This window comes from Phyllobates terribilis, unplaced genomic scaffold (genome assembly GCF_046119375.1).
Source record: "Phyllobates terribilis strain yellow unplaced genomic scaffold, ASM4611937v1 Scaffold_629__1_contigs__length_933511, whole genome shotgun sequence".
In the NCBI taxonomy this organism is placed as follows: Eukaryota; Metazoa; Chordata; class Amphibia; order Anura; family Dendrobatidae; genus Phyllobates; species Phyllobates terribilis.
Genome location: NW_027363389.1, coordinates 808140 through 821265, shown reverse-complemented (window position 1 = coordinate 821265; position 13126 = coordinate 808140). Strand labels below are relative to the sequence as shown.

Below are 13126 nucleotides of genomic sequence, written 5' to 3'. Positions count from 1 at the left end.
TGCTACAATGCCTTTTCTGAAACGTTGTCTCCTTCTGCTGGAACACTGACTTCTTTCATTTAATGCCTGCAGACTATAAAAGAGAACCCAACCCAAAAAGTTTGGTTGATTAGTCTGTGGCATTCTGTTAAACTGTTGCTTATGGCGGTCTCTGTGAGCTTCTCAGCGACATTCAGCCAGCCAGGTATCCTGCCTGCAGTAGATGGAATGTGGCAATGGAACGCTGGCTGCGCGTGTCATAATAGGCTCTGAGCCTTTATATACCTGTGCACAGCAGCAGCCACCTTCAGTCTGCTGCTGGACAGCCAGCAGCAGCAGCAGCAGGAGAGGTATGTAATCAGGAGCCCTCCTGCTAAGGGTAGACAGCTGCTCGTTCCACCCCACCCCCCGCCTTAATTGGTTCTCCTCCCTTCCAACGGTGTTGAGGCGGGTGGGAACAGCAGGGGGTGAAGGTGCTGTGTTTAAAGAGGTGGAGTTATGCAGATCTAAAACGCGTGGATTGCAGCAGCAGCAAGCCGAAAAGTGCAGGCATGTAAGGGATCTAGAGGTTGACAACATGTCTTCTTAACGGGAGTCCAGGAGCTCATCTCCACAAATGGACTTTTCAGGATCCTTGGGTGGCTCCGTAGTTTGAAACCAATTCTGGTTATCGCTTCTCGGCCTTTTGGCTAAGATCAAGTGTAGTATCTTTCGAAAAGGCGGTTTTGGATGTTGGCCGCCCTAGTAGATTGATACATTATGCACACTGGGGTTTAGGCGCTTGTTAGTACGCCAGGTGGCTAATATAGTCATCTGGTGGAAAGCATGGCCCCCCAGGATCGACGCCATTGGGCCGGGGAAGATCGAAAGCCCGAAGTGTGAAGTGCCCCAGGAGTGGTGACCCTGGGGTGCCTTAACTCACTGGGATTGGGAACCCCACTTGAGTTTATGGCACATTTGCACAAGCACTTTAAATTTTCTTTCTTCGCACACACCCTTATTCCGGGCCTTCTGGCCTTAGGATGGGGAATTTTTCAATTCCCGGTCGAAGGTCCGGGCAGTATTATACTGTGAAACCTTCACTATTTATTTAATTTCTTTGTCACTGTGTGTCCACTTATTCACGTGTGTCACGTCCTACTAGGATTTTGTCGGGATGCGGTTCCCTTACGGGTTCCTCTCTTGGCAGGTCTAGGGGGGGAGTGTGTGGCCATCAGGTTCCGCTCCCCCCTGAACCCCCCTGGCTCTCCTCTTTCGGGAGGAGAGCGTTGTTGGCTCCCCTCTTCCGGGAGGGGAGCACAGTCTTTGGCTCCCAGTGCCTTGCTCGGGTGAGAACTCGGGCAGGTGCTGGGGGTAAGATTGGGTCGCCTCTGGCTCCGGCTGGAGGTGGCTATTTGTCCCTGTTCCTCGCTGTGGCCTTCTGGCTCGGAGGGACGGGGAATGGTTTGGGGGACCCTTCTCCTTTTGGAGAGGGTTTCAAGAAGACCAGCATCCTAGTGCACTTTTTTTGTGGCACTTGTCACTTTTTTAAGCGCACTCGGGTTTTGTACACGAATTCGGGCTTTCGATAAAAAAAAAAAAAAATCTGTTCTTATCAGTTTAATATCTGATACGTCCCCTATCTGGGGACCATATATTAAATGGATTTTTAGAACAGGGAGATGGAAAAAGAGCTTGCTCTGTCCACTCCACGCATTGACCTGGTATTGCAGTATCTCCAGGACCGGTGCACCCCTTCTTTAATGCAGTTTCTAAAATCAGAAAGAATTGAATTCAATGTTTTTTGTTCATTTTGCTTGTTTGTCGGATTTTGGGATGGACTCTTTGGCTTTGCTTTTCTTCTCCTCATTGGATTTTTCATGTTCAAAGTTGCAGAAGCCAGATTACAAGCTCATTTTGGTTCAACTTCAGCAACTGTGCATTGCATTGCCATGTAATGTGATGCAATGCTATCTTTCTAGCTCTCCCTTTTTACTTCCTTTTGGATAAACAGACATATTAGGCAAGCATTTTGGAGCTTTCACCTAAATAACTACAGGTGGTGAGATAAGCTGCACAATATAATTGACCTTTCAGTATATTGTTGCACACACACCATCTATTTAGCAAATGCCCTTGTTATCAACAGCAGCCTTTTAAACTCACCTGAGCTAACAGGTATGTGCGCTGGTTACTCTGCTGCGCTTAAAATTTCTTTTTTGGTTTGCTACAATGCCTTTTCTGAAACGTTGTCTCCTTCTGCTGGAACACTGACTTCTTTCATTTAATGCCTGCAGACTATAAAAGAGAACCCAACCCAAAAAGTTTGGTTGATTAGTCTGTGGCATTCTGTTAAACTGTTGCTTATGGCGGTCTCTGTGAGCTTCTCAGCGACATTCAGCCAGCCAGGTATCCTGCCTGCAGTAGATGGAATGTGGCAATGGAACGCTGGCTGCGCGTGTCATAATAGGCTCTGAGCCTTTATATACCTGTGCACAGCAGCAGCCACCTTCAGTCTGCTGCTGGACAGCCAGCAGCAGCAGCAGCAGGAGAGGTATGTAATCAGGAGCCTTCCTGCTAAGGGTAGACAGCTGCTCGTTCCACCCCACCCCCGCCTTAATTGGTTCTCCTCCCTTCCAACGGTGTTGAGGCGGGTGGGAACAGCAGGGGGTGAAGGTGCTGTGTTTAAAGAGGTGGAGTTATGCAGATCTAAAACGCGTGGATTGCAGCAGCAGCAAGCCGAAAAGTGCAGGCATGTAAGGGATCTAGAGGTTGACAACATGTCTTCTTAACGGGAGTCCAGGAGCTCATCTCCACAAATGGACTTTTCAGGATCCTTGGGTGGCTCCGTAGTTTGAAACCAACTCTGGTTATCGCTTCTCGGCCTTTTGGCTAAGATCAAGTGTAGTATCTGTTCTTATCAGTTTAATATCTGATACGTCCCCTATCTGGGGACCATATATTAAATGGATTTTTAGAACAGGGAGATGGAAAAAGAGCTTGCTCTGTCCACTCCACACATTGACCTGGTATTGCAGTATCTCCAGGACCGGTGCACCCCTTCTTTAATGCAGTTTCTAAAATCAGAAAGAATTGAATTCAATGTTTTTTGTTCATTTTGCTTGTTTGTCGGATTTTGGGATGGACTCTTTGGCTTTGCTTTTCTTCTCCTCATTGGATTTTTCATGTTCAAAGTTGCAGAAGCCAGATTACAAGCTCATTTTGGTTCAACTTCAGCAACTGTGCATTGCATTGCCATGTAATGTGATGCAATGCTATCTTTCTAGCTCTCCCTTTTTACTTCCTTTTGGATAAACAGACATATTAGGCAAGCATTTTGGAGCTTTCACCTAAATAACTACAGGTGGTGAGATAAGCTGCACAATATAATTGACCTTTCAGTATATTGTTGCACACACACCATCTATTTAGCAAATGCCCTTGTTATCAACAGCAGCCTTTTAAACTCACCTGAGCTAACAGGTATGTGCGCTGGTTACTCTGCTGCGCTTAAAATTTCTTTTTTGGTTTGCTACAATGCCTTTTCTGAAACGTTGTCTCCTTCTGCTGGAACACTGACTTCTTTCATTTAATGCCTGCAGACTATAAAAGAGAACCCAACCCAAAAAGTTTGGTTGATTAGTCTGTGGCATTCTGTTAAACTGTTGCTTATGGCGGTCTCTGTGAGCTTCTCAGCGACATTCAGCCAGCCAGGTATCCTGCCTGCAGTAGATGGAATGTGGCAATGGAACGCTGGCTGCGCGTGTCATAATAGGCTCTGAGCCTTTATATACCTGTGCACAGCAGCAGCCACCTTCAGTCTGCTGCTGGACAGCCAGCAGCAGCAGCAGCAGGAGAGGTATGTAATCAGGAGCCCTCCTGCTAAGGGTAGACAGCTGCTCGTTCCACCCCACCCCCCGCCTTAATTGGTTCTCCTCCCTTCCAACGGTGTTGAGGCGGGTGGGAACAGCAGGGGGTGAAGGTGCTGTGTTTAAAGAGGTGGAGTTATGCAGATCTAAAACGCGTGGATTGCAGCAGCAGCAAGCCGAAAAGTGCAGGCATGTAAGGGATCTAGAGGTTGACAACATGTCTTCTTAACGGGAGTCCAGGAGCTCATCTCCACAAATGGACTTTTCAGGATCCTTGGGTGGCTCCGTAGTTTGAAACCAATTCTGGTTATCGCTTCTCGGCCTTTTGGCTAAGATCAAGTGCAGTGATCTACCGGTTGCTGCCTTGGTCTTGGCTGAGAGGTGCCTTGGGTACCCGGCTCCTTGGCCTCGGGGAATCGCTGCATGTAGCAGTGTGGCTTCACCCCCTTGCTGCTTTTGGGGAGCCGGATTAGTCCCGGGGCAACGAGGGGCGATCAGCCTGCCTGCTTTTTTTAAGTAGGCGAGGAGGATTTTTGCCACCTTTGGTGTGAAGATATGGACGGGAGAAGCCCAAATATGCTGACCTGTGAAGAGGTCCCAGTTTTTGCAAGATTGAAGAATGCAGTGCGGTTTATTTTTTTGGATCCAGAGAAGAAGAAGTCTGGCTTGTTTTTTTTGGTAGAGAAGATTTTGTTTGGACTATTGGAAGTTCAAATGGAACAAGTTTTGTCTATGTTGGAGTTCCCGAAGAGAGGGATATATGATGTTATTTTTTGTTCAGAAGATATCTTTTCTGACTTTTGGAAGAGAATGGATCTAGTGAAGGAAGATTCGATACTTGAAGGTGTTTTTTTTGTGTCGCATTTTCCTAGGAAGGAAAGGCTAATAGTAATAAGGATGTATAGTCCTTTCATATTGGAAGAAGAGATCATGACCTTTTTATCCCGGTACTGTGAGAAAGTGAGTTCTGCTGGCAAAATGTTTAACCGATATGGTTTTTGGACCACGAGGTGGAGGTTCCTGGTCAAGTTCAAGGAAAGTTCGGATGGTGTTGTGGTACTCCCACCAAGTAGATTCAAAATCGGGACAGTTAATGGAGATATGTTCTTTACAGGTATGCCGAAGTTTTGTAGGCGTTGTAAACAGTATGGCCATGAAAAGGATTCCTGTACATTACAGTGGTGTGCCAAGTGTGAAGAAGTGGGACATAAGGCAGAGAATTGTGAAAAAAGTAAGAAATGTAATCTATGTGGTGGCAGTGGTCATTTATATGATTGCTGTCCTGTCAATAAAAGGGAGGAGAAGTCAGTTGACAAGGAAGATGGAAAAGAAGAAGAGTCTGAAGCTGCCCCCCATGATGAAACGGAAGAGAACATATCTCAAAAGAAGGAGGAACAAATAAGAGATATAAGAAAAGAAGGTGATCATATGGAAGAAGATACTGAGAGTGATATCACAGACGTTGAGATTGAAAATACTAGCTTGGAAGAAGAAGTGGAGGTGGATAGGGAGTCAGAAGATCAGGAGGAAAGTGAGTCCTCCAGTCAGGATGAAAAGGAAGGTGCTGTAAGTAATATGGAAGAGGAGGAGGAGGGTGAAGAAACTAGTGAAGAAGAAAGAGAGGATGTCGCATGTGAAGCCAGAGAAGAAATTGAAGGAGTTTTGTCATCTGGGAAGGACTCTAGTAAAGCAAAGGATGTTTCAGAAAAAAATATGAGGGAGATGGAGGAGAGACAAGAAGTGTTGAAAATGCTAAAGAGTTGTGAAGGGGGGAGTCAGGCTAGTCTAAGGCGCAAAGTGTGGAATAACATTTATAGCGATATGCATCGTTTTTTTTCAACTTACAGAATACCTCAGTCGTTGGCTAAAGAGGTAGAAGAAGCTTGGGATGGTCGGTTTCTGGATGGAAGGCTTTTGAATGCCTTGGCAGCATATGGCCTGAAGAGAGGAATGTTGCCTTAAATCGTAATGGTAAAGATTGTAATGTTGTGATGTAAAGAATATGGAATAACTGTATTGTGATAATATAAACGTATATATATAAAATAAGATTGGAAAAATGGATATATGACCCACAATGATGGATAACAACCTAATACCATTTGGAAATCATTGCAAAGCATGAAATGGTAAATATGGGACTTGTAATCTGAGTGGAAAAAAAAAAAAAAAAAAAAAAAAAAAATCTGTTCTTATCAGTTTAATATCTGATACGTCCCCTATCTGGGGACCATATATTAAATGGATTTTTAGAACAGGGAGATGGAAAAAGAGCTTGCTCTGTCCACTCCACGCATTGACCTGGTATTGCAGTATCTCCAGGACCGGTGCACCCCTTCTTTAATGCAGTTTCTAAAATCAGAAAGAATTGAATTCAATGTTTTTTGTTCATTTTGCTTGTTTGTCGGATTTTGGGATGGACTCTTTGGCTTTGCTTTTCTTCTCCTCATTGAATTTTTCATGTTCAAAGTTGCAGAAGCCAGATTACAAGCTCATTTTGGTTCAACTTCAGCAACTGTGCATTGCATTGCCATGTAATGTGATGCAATGCTATCTTTCTAGCTCTCCCTTTTTACTTCCTTTTGGATAAACAGACATATTAGGCAAGCATTTTGGAGCTTTCACCTAAATAACTACAGGTGGTGAGATAAGCTGCACAATATAATTGACCTTTCAGTATATTGTTGCACACACACCATCTATTTAGCAAATGCCCTTGTTATCAACAGCAGCCTTTTAAACTCACCTGAGCTAACAGGTATGTGCGCTGGTTACTCTGCTGCGCTTAAAATTTCTTTTTTGGTTTGCTACAATGCCTTTTCTGAAACGTTGTCTCCTTCTGCTGGAACACTGACTTCTTTCATTTAATGCCTGCAGACTATAAAAGAGAACCCAACCCAAAAAGTTTGGTTGATTAGTCTGTGGCATTCTGTTAAACTGTTGCTTATGGCGGTCTCTGTGAGCTTCTCAGCTACATTCAGCCAGCCAGGTATCCTGCCTGCAGTAGATGGAATGTGGCAATGGAACGCTGGCTGCGCGTGTCATAATAGGCTCTGAGCCTTTATATACCTGTGCACAGCAGCAGCCACCTTCAGTCTGCTGCTGGACAGCCAGCAGCAGCAGCAGCAGGAGAGGTATGTAATCAGGAGCCCTCCTGCTAAGGGTAGACAGCTGCTCGTTCCACCCCACCCCCCGCCTTAATTGGTTCTCCTCCCTTCCAACGGTGTTGAGGCGGGTGGGAACAGCAGGGGGTGAAGGTGCTGTGTTTAAAGAGGTGGAGTTATGCAGATCTAAAACGCGTGGATTGCAGCAGCAGCAAGCCGAAAAGTGCAGGCATGTAAGGGATCTAGAGGTTGACAACATGTCTTCTTAACGGGAGTCCAGGAGCTCATCTCCACAAATGGACTTTTCAGGATCCTTGGGTGGCTCCGTAGTTTGAAACCAATTCTGGTTATCGCTTCTCGGCCTTTTGGCTAAGATCAAGTGTAGTATCTGTTCTTATCAGTTTAATATCTGATACGTCCCCTATCTGGGGACCATATATTAAATGGATTTTTAGAACAGGGAGATGGAAAAAGAGCTTGCTCTGTCCACTCCACGCATTGACCTGGTATTGCAGTATCTCCAGGACCGGTGCACCCCTTCTTTAATGCAGTTTCTAAAATCAGAAAGAATTGAATTCAATGTTTTTTGTTCATTTTGCTTGTTTGTCGGATTTTGGGATGGACTCTTTGGCTTTGCTTTTCTTCTCCTCATTGGATTTTTCATGTTCAAAGTTGCAGAAGCCAGATTACAAGCTCATTTTGGTTCAACTTCAGCAACTGTGCATTGCATTGCCATGTAATGTGATGCAATGCTATCTTTCTAGCTCTCCCTTTTTACTTCCTTTTGGATAAACAGACATATTAGGCAAGCATTTTGGAGCTTTCACCTAAATAACTACAGGTGGTGAGATAAGCTGCACAATATAATTGACCTTTCAGTATATTGTTGCACACACACCATCTATTTAGCAAATGCCCTTGTTATCAACAGCAGCCTTTTAAACTCACCTGAGCTAACAGGTATGTGCGCTGGTTACTCTGCTGCGCTTAAAATTTCTTTTTTGGTTTGCTACAATGCCTTTTCTGAAACGTTGTCTCCTTCTGCTGGAACACTGACTTCTTTCATTTAATGCCTGCAGACTATAAAAGAGAACCCAACCCAAAAAGTTTGGTTGATTAGTCTGTGGCATTCTGTTAAACTGTTGCTTATGGCGGTCTCTGTGAGCTTCTCAGCGACATTCAGCCAGCCAGGTATCCTGCCTGCAGTAGATGGAATGTGGCAATGGAACGCTGGCTGCGCGTGTCATAATAGGCTCTGAGCCTTTATATACCTGTGCACAGCAGCAGCCACCTTCAGTCTGCTGCTGGACAGCCAGCAGCAGCAGCAGCAGGAGAGGTATGTAATCAGGAGCCCTCCTGCTAAGGGTAGACAGCTGCTCGTTCCACCCCACCCCCCGCCTTAATTGGTTCTCCTCCCTTCCAACGGTGTTGAGGCGGGTGGGAACAGCAGGGGGTGAAGGTGCTGTGTTTAAAGAGGTGGAGTTATGCAGATCTAAAACGCGTGGATTGCAGCAGCAGCAAGCCGAAAAGTGCAGGCATGTAAGGGATCTAGAGGTTGACAACATGTCTTCTTAACGGGAGTCCAGGAGCTCATCTCCACAAATGGACTTTTCAGGATCCTTGGGTGGCTCCGTAGTTTGAAACCAATTCTGGTTATCGCTTCTCGGCCTTTTGGCTAAGATCAAGTGTAGTATCTGTTCTTATCAGTTTAATATCTGATACGTCCCCTATCTGGGGACCATATATTAAATGGATTTTTAGAACAGGGAGATGGAAAAAGAGCTTGCTCTGTCCACTCCACGCATTGACCTGGTATTGCAGTATCTCCAGGACCGGTGCACCCCTTCTTTAATGCAGTTTCTAAAATCAGAAAGAATTGAATTCAATGTTTTTTGTTCATTTTGCTTGCTTGTCGGATTTTGGGATGGACTCTTTGGCTTTGCTTTTCTTCTCCTCATTGGATTTTTCATGTTCAAAGTTGCAGAAGCCAGATTACAAGCTCATTTTGGTTCAACTTCAGCAACTGTGCATTGCATTGCCATGTAATGTGATGCAATGCTATCTTTCTAGCTCTCCCTTTTTACTTCCTTTTGGATAAACAGACATATTAGGCAAGCATTTGGAGCTTTCACCTAAATAACTACAGGTGGTGAGATAAGCTGCACAATATAATTGACCTTTCAGTATATTGTTGCACACACACCATCTATTTAGCAAATGCCCTTGTTATCAACAGCAGCCTTTTAAACTCACCTGAGCTAACAGGTATGTGCGCTGGTTACTCTGCTGCGCTTAAAATTTCTTTTTTGGTTTGCTACAATGCCTTTTCTGAAACGTTGTCTCCTTCTGCTGGAACACTGACTTCTTTCATTTAATGCCTGCAGACTATAAAAGAGAACCCAACCCAAAAAGTTTGGTTGATTAGTCTGTGGCATTCTGTTAAACTGTTGCTTATGGCGGTCTCTGTGAGCTTCTCAGCGACATTCAGCCAGCCAGGTATCCTGCCTGCAGTAGATGGAATGTGGCAATGGAACGCTGGCTGCGCGTGTCATAATAGGCTCTGAGCCTTTATATACCTGTGCACAGCAGCAGCCACCTTCAGTCTGCTGCTGGACAGCCAGCAGCAGCAGCATCAGGAGAGGTATGTAATCAGGAGCCCTCCTGCTAAGGGTAGACAGCTGCTCGTTCCACCCCACCCCCCGCCTTAATTGGTTCTCCTCCCTTCCAAAGGTGTTGAGGCGGGTGGGAACAGCAGGGGGTGAAGGTGCTGTGTTTAAAGAGGTGGAGTTATGCAGATCTAAAACGCGTGGATTGCAGCAGCAGCAAGCCGAAAAGTGCAGGCATGTAAGGGATCTAGAGGTTGACAACATGTCTTCTTAACGGGAGTCCAGGAGCTCATCTCCACAAATGGACTTTTCAGGATCCTTGGGTGGCTCCGTAGTTTGAAACCAATTCTGGTTATCGCTTCTCGGCCTTTTGGCTAAGATCAAGTGTAGTATCTGTTCTTATCAGTTTAATATCTGATACGTCCCCTATCTGGGGACCATATATTAAATGGATTTTTAGAACAGGGAGATGGAAAAAGAGCTTGCTCTGTCCACTCCACGCATTGACCTGGTATTGCAGTATCTCCAGGACCGGTGCACCCCTTCTTTAATGCAGTTTCTAAAATCAGAAAGAATTGAATTCAATGTTTTTTGTTCATTTTGCTTGTTTGTCGGATTTTGGGATGGACTCTTTGGCTTTGCTTTTCTTCTCCTCATTGAATTTTTCATGTTCAAAGTTGCAGAAGCCAGATTACAAGCTCATTTTGGTTCAACTTCAGCAACTGTGCATTGCATTGCCATGTAATGTGATGCAATGCTATCTTTCTAGCTCTCCCTTTTTACTTCCTTTTGGATAAACAGACATATTAGGCAAGCATTTTGGAGCTTTCACCTAAATAACTACAGGTGGTGAGATAAGCTGCACAATATAATTGACCTTTCAGTATATTGTTGCACACACACCATCTATTTAGCAAATGCCCTTGTTATCAACAGCAGCCTTTTAAACTCACCTGAGCTAACAGGTATGTGCGCTGGTTACTCTGCTGCGCTTAAAATTTCTTTTTTGGTTTGCTACAATGCCTTTTCTGAAACGTTGTCTCCTTCTGCTGGAACACTGACTTCTTTCATTTAATGCCTGCAGACTATAAAAGAGAACCCAACCCAAAAAGTTTGGTTGATTAGTCTGTGGCATTCTGTTAAACTGTTGCTTATGGCGGTCTCTGTGAGCTTCTCAGCTACATTCAGCCAGCCAGGTATCCTGCCTGCAGTAGATGGAATGTGGCAATGGAACGCTGGCTGCGCGTGTCATAATAGGCTCTGAGCCTTTATATACCTGTGCACAGCAGCAGCCACCTTCAGTCTGCTGCTGGACAGCCAGCAGCAGCAGCAGCAGGAGAGGTATGTAATCAGGAGCCCTCCTGCTAAGGGTAGACAGCTGCTCGTTCCACCCCACCCCCCGCCTTAATTGGTTCTCCTCCCTTCCAACGGTGTTGAGGCGGGTGGGAACAGCAGGGGGTGAAGGTGCTGTGTTTAAAGAGGTGGAGTTATGCAGATCTAAAACGCGTGGATTGCAGCAGCAGCAAGCCGAAAAGTGCAGGCATGTAAGGGATCTAGAGGTTGACAACATGTCTTCTTAACGGGAGTCCAGGAGCTCATCTCCACAAATGGACTTTTCAGGATCCTTGGGTGGCTCCGTAGTTTGAAACCAATTCTGGTTATCGCTTCTCGGCCTTTTGGCTAAGATCAAGTGTAGTATCTGTTCTTATCAGTTTAATATCTGATACGTCCCCTATCTGGGGACCATATATTAAATGGATTTTTAGAACAGGGAGATGGAAAAAGAGCTTGCTCTGTCCACTCCACGCATTGACCTGGTATTGCAGTATCTCCAGGACCGGTGCACCCCTTCTTTAATGCAGTTTCTAAAATCAGAAAGAATTGAATTCAATGTTTTTTGTTCATTTTGCTTGTTTGTCGGATTTTGGGATGGACTCTTTGGCTTTGCTTTTCTTCTCCTCATTGAATTTTTCATGTTCAAAGTTGCAGAAGCCAGATTACAAGCTCATTTTGGTTCAACTTCAGCAACTGTGCATTGCATTGCCATGTAATGTGATGCAATGCTATCTTTCTAGCTCTCCCTTTTTACTTCCTTTTGGATAAACAGACATATTAGGCAAGCATTTTGGAGCTTTCACCTAAATAACTACAGGTGGTGAGATAAGCTGCACAATATAATTGACCTTTCAGTATATTGTTGCACACACACCATCTATTTAGCAAATGCCCTTGTTATCAACAGCAGCCTTTTAAACTCACCTGAGCTAACAGGTATGTGCGCTGGTTACTCTGCTGCGCTTAAAATTTCTTTTTTGGTTTGCTACAATGCCTTTTCTGAAACGTTGTCTCCTTCTGCTGGAACACTGACTTCTCTCATTTAATGCCTGCAGACTATAAAAGAGAACCCAACCCAAAAAGTTTGGTTGATTAGTCTGTGGCATTCTGTTAAACTGTTGCTTATGGCGGTCTCTGTGAGCTTCTCAGCTACATTCAGCCAGCCAGGTATCCTGCCTGCAGTAGATGGAATGTGGCAATGGAACGCTGGCTGCGCGTGTCATAATAGGCTCTGAGCCTTTATATACCTGTGCACAGCAGCAGCCACCTTCAGTCTGCTGCTGGACAGCCAGCAGCAGCAGCAGCAGGAGAGGTATGTAATCAGGAGCCCTCCTGCTAAGGGTAGACAGCTGCTCGTTCCACCCCACCCCCCGCCTTAATTGGTTCTCCTCCCTTCCAACGGTGTTGAGGCGGGTGGGAACAGCAGGGGGTGAAGGTGCTGTGTTTAAAGAGGTGGAGTTATGCAGATCTAAAACGCGTGGATTGCAGCAGCAGCAAGCCGAAAAGTGCAGGCATGTAAGGGATCTAGAGGTTGACAACATGTCTTCTTAACGGGAGTCCAGGAGCTCATCTCCACAAATGGACTTTTCAGGATCCTTGGGTGGCTCCGTAGTTTGAAACCAATTCTGGTTATCGCTTCTCGGCCTTTTGGCTAAGATCAAGTGTAGTATCTGTTCTTATCAGTTTAATATCTGATACGTCCCCTATCTGGGGACCATATATTAAATGGATTTTTAGAACAGGGAGATGGAAAAAGAGCTTGCTCTGTCCACTCCACGCATTGACCTGGTATTGCAGTATCTCCAGGACCGGTGCACCCCTTCTTTAATGCAGTTTCTAAAATCAGAAAGAATTGAATTCAATGTTTTTTGTTCATTTTGCTTGTTTGTCGGATTTTGGGATGGACTCTTTGGCTTTGCTTTTCTTCTCCTCATTGGATTTTTCATGTTCAAAGTTGCAGAAGCCAGATTACAAGCTCATTTTGGTTCAACTTCAGCAACTGTGCATTGCATTGCCATGTAATGTGATGCAATGCTATCTTTCTAGCTCTCCCTTTTTACTTCCTTTTGGATAAACAGACATATTAGGCAAGCATTTTGGAGCTTTCACCTAAATAACTACAGGTGGTGAGATAAGCTGCACAATATAATTGACCTTTCAGTATATTGTTGCACACACACCATCTATTTAGCAAATGCCCTTGTTATCAACAGCAGCCTTTTAAACTCACCTGAGCTAACAGGTATGTGCGCTG

At 44.9% G+C, this 13126-nt stretch overlaps 8 non-coding genes and 1 pseudogene across 8 annotated transcripts; all 9 read left to right on the top strand.

Moving 5' to 3' along the window:
• The first annotated feature begins 648 nt into the window (after positions 1-648).
• Positions 649-740, top strand: LOC141234127 (U2 spliceosomal RNA; annotated as a pseudogene).
• Positions 741-1529: 789 nt separating this feature from the next.
• LOC141234100 (U2 spliceosomal RNA) lies at positions 1530-1716 on the top strand. Its single transcript, XR_012300108.1, has one exon. It is a non-coding gene; the product is annotated as a U2 spliceosomal RNA (small nuclear RNA).
• Positions 1717-2830: 1114 nt separating this feature from the next.
• Positions 2831-3021, top strand: LOC141234017 (U2 spliceosomal RNA). The gene has a single exon (XR_012300040.1). It is a non-coding gene; the product is annotated as a U2 spliceosomal RNA (small nuclear RNA).
• A 2953-nt stretch (positions 3022-5974) lies between these two features.
• On the top strand, positions 5975-6165 carry LOC141234107 (U2 spliceosomal RNA). Its single transcript, XR_012300114.1, has one exon. It is a non-coding gene; the product is annotated as a U2 spliceosomal RNA (small nuclear RNA).
• Positions 6166-7280: 1115 nt separating this feature from the next.
• Positions 7281-7471, top strand: LOC141233938 (U2 spliceosomal RNA). The gene has a single exon (XR_012299964.1). It is a non-coding gene; the product is annotated as a U2 spliceosomal RNA (small nuclear RNA).
• A 1115-nt stretch (positions 7472-8586) lies between these two features.
• On the top strand, positions 8587-8777 carry LOC141233937 (U2 spliceosomal RNA). The gene has a single exon (XR_012299963.1). It is a non-coding gene; the product is annotated as a U2 spliceosomal RNA (small nuclear RNA).
• A 1114-nt stretch (positions 8778-9891) lies between these two features.
• On the top strand, positions 9892-10082 carry LOC141233936 (U2 spliceosomal RNA). The gene has a single exon (XR_012299962.1). It is a non-coding gene; the product is annotated as a U2 spliceosomal RNA (small nuclear RNA).
• Positions 10083-11197: 1115 nt separating this feature from the next.
• Positions 11198-11388, top strand: LOC141233934 (U2 spliceosomal RNA). Its single transcript, XR_012299961.1, has one exon. It is a non-coding gene; the product is annotated as a U2 spliceosomal RNA (small nuclear RNA).
• A 1115-nt stretch (positions 11389-12503) lies between these two features.
• Positions 12504-12694, top strand: LOC141233932 (U2 spliceosomal RNA). The gene has a single exon (XR_012299959.1). It is a non-coding gene; the product is annotated as a U2 spliceosomal RNA (small nuclear RNA).
• The last annotated feature ends 432 nt before the right edge of the window (positions 12695-13126 follow it).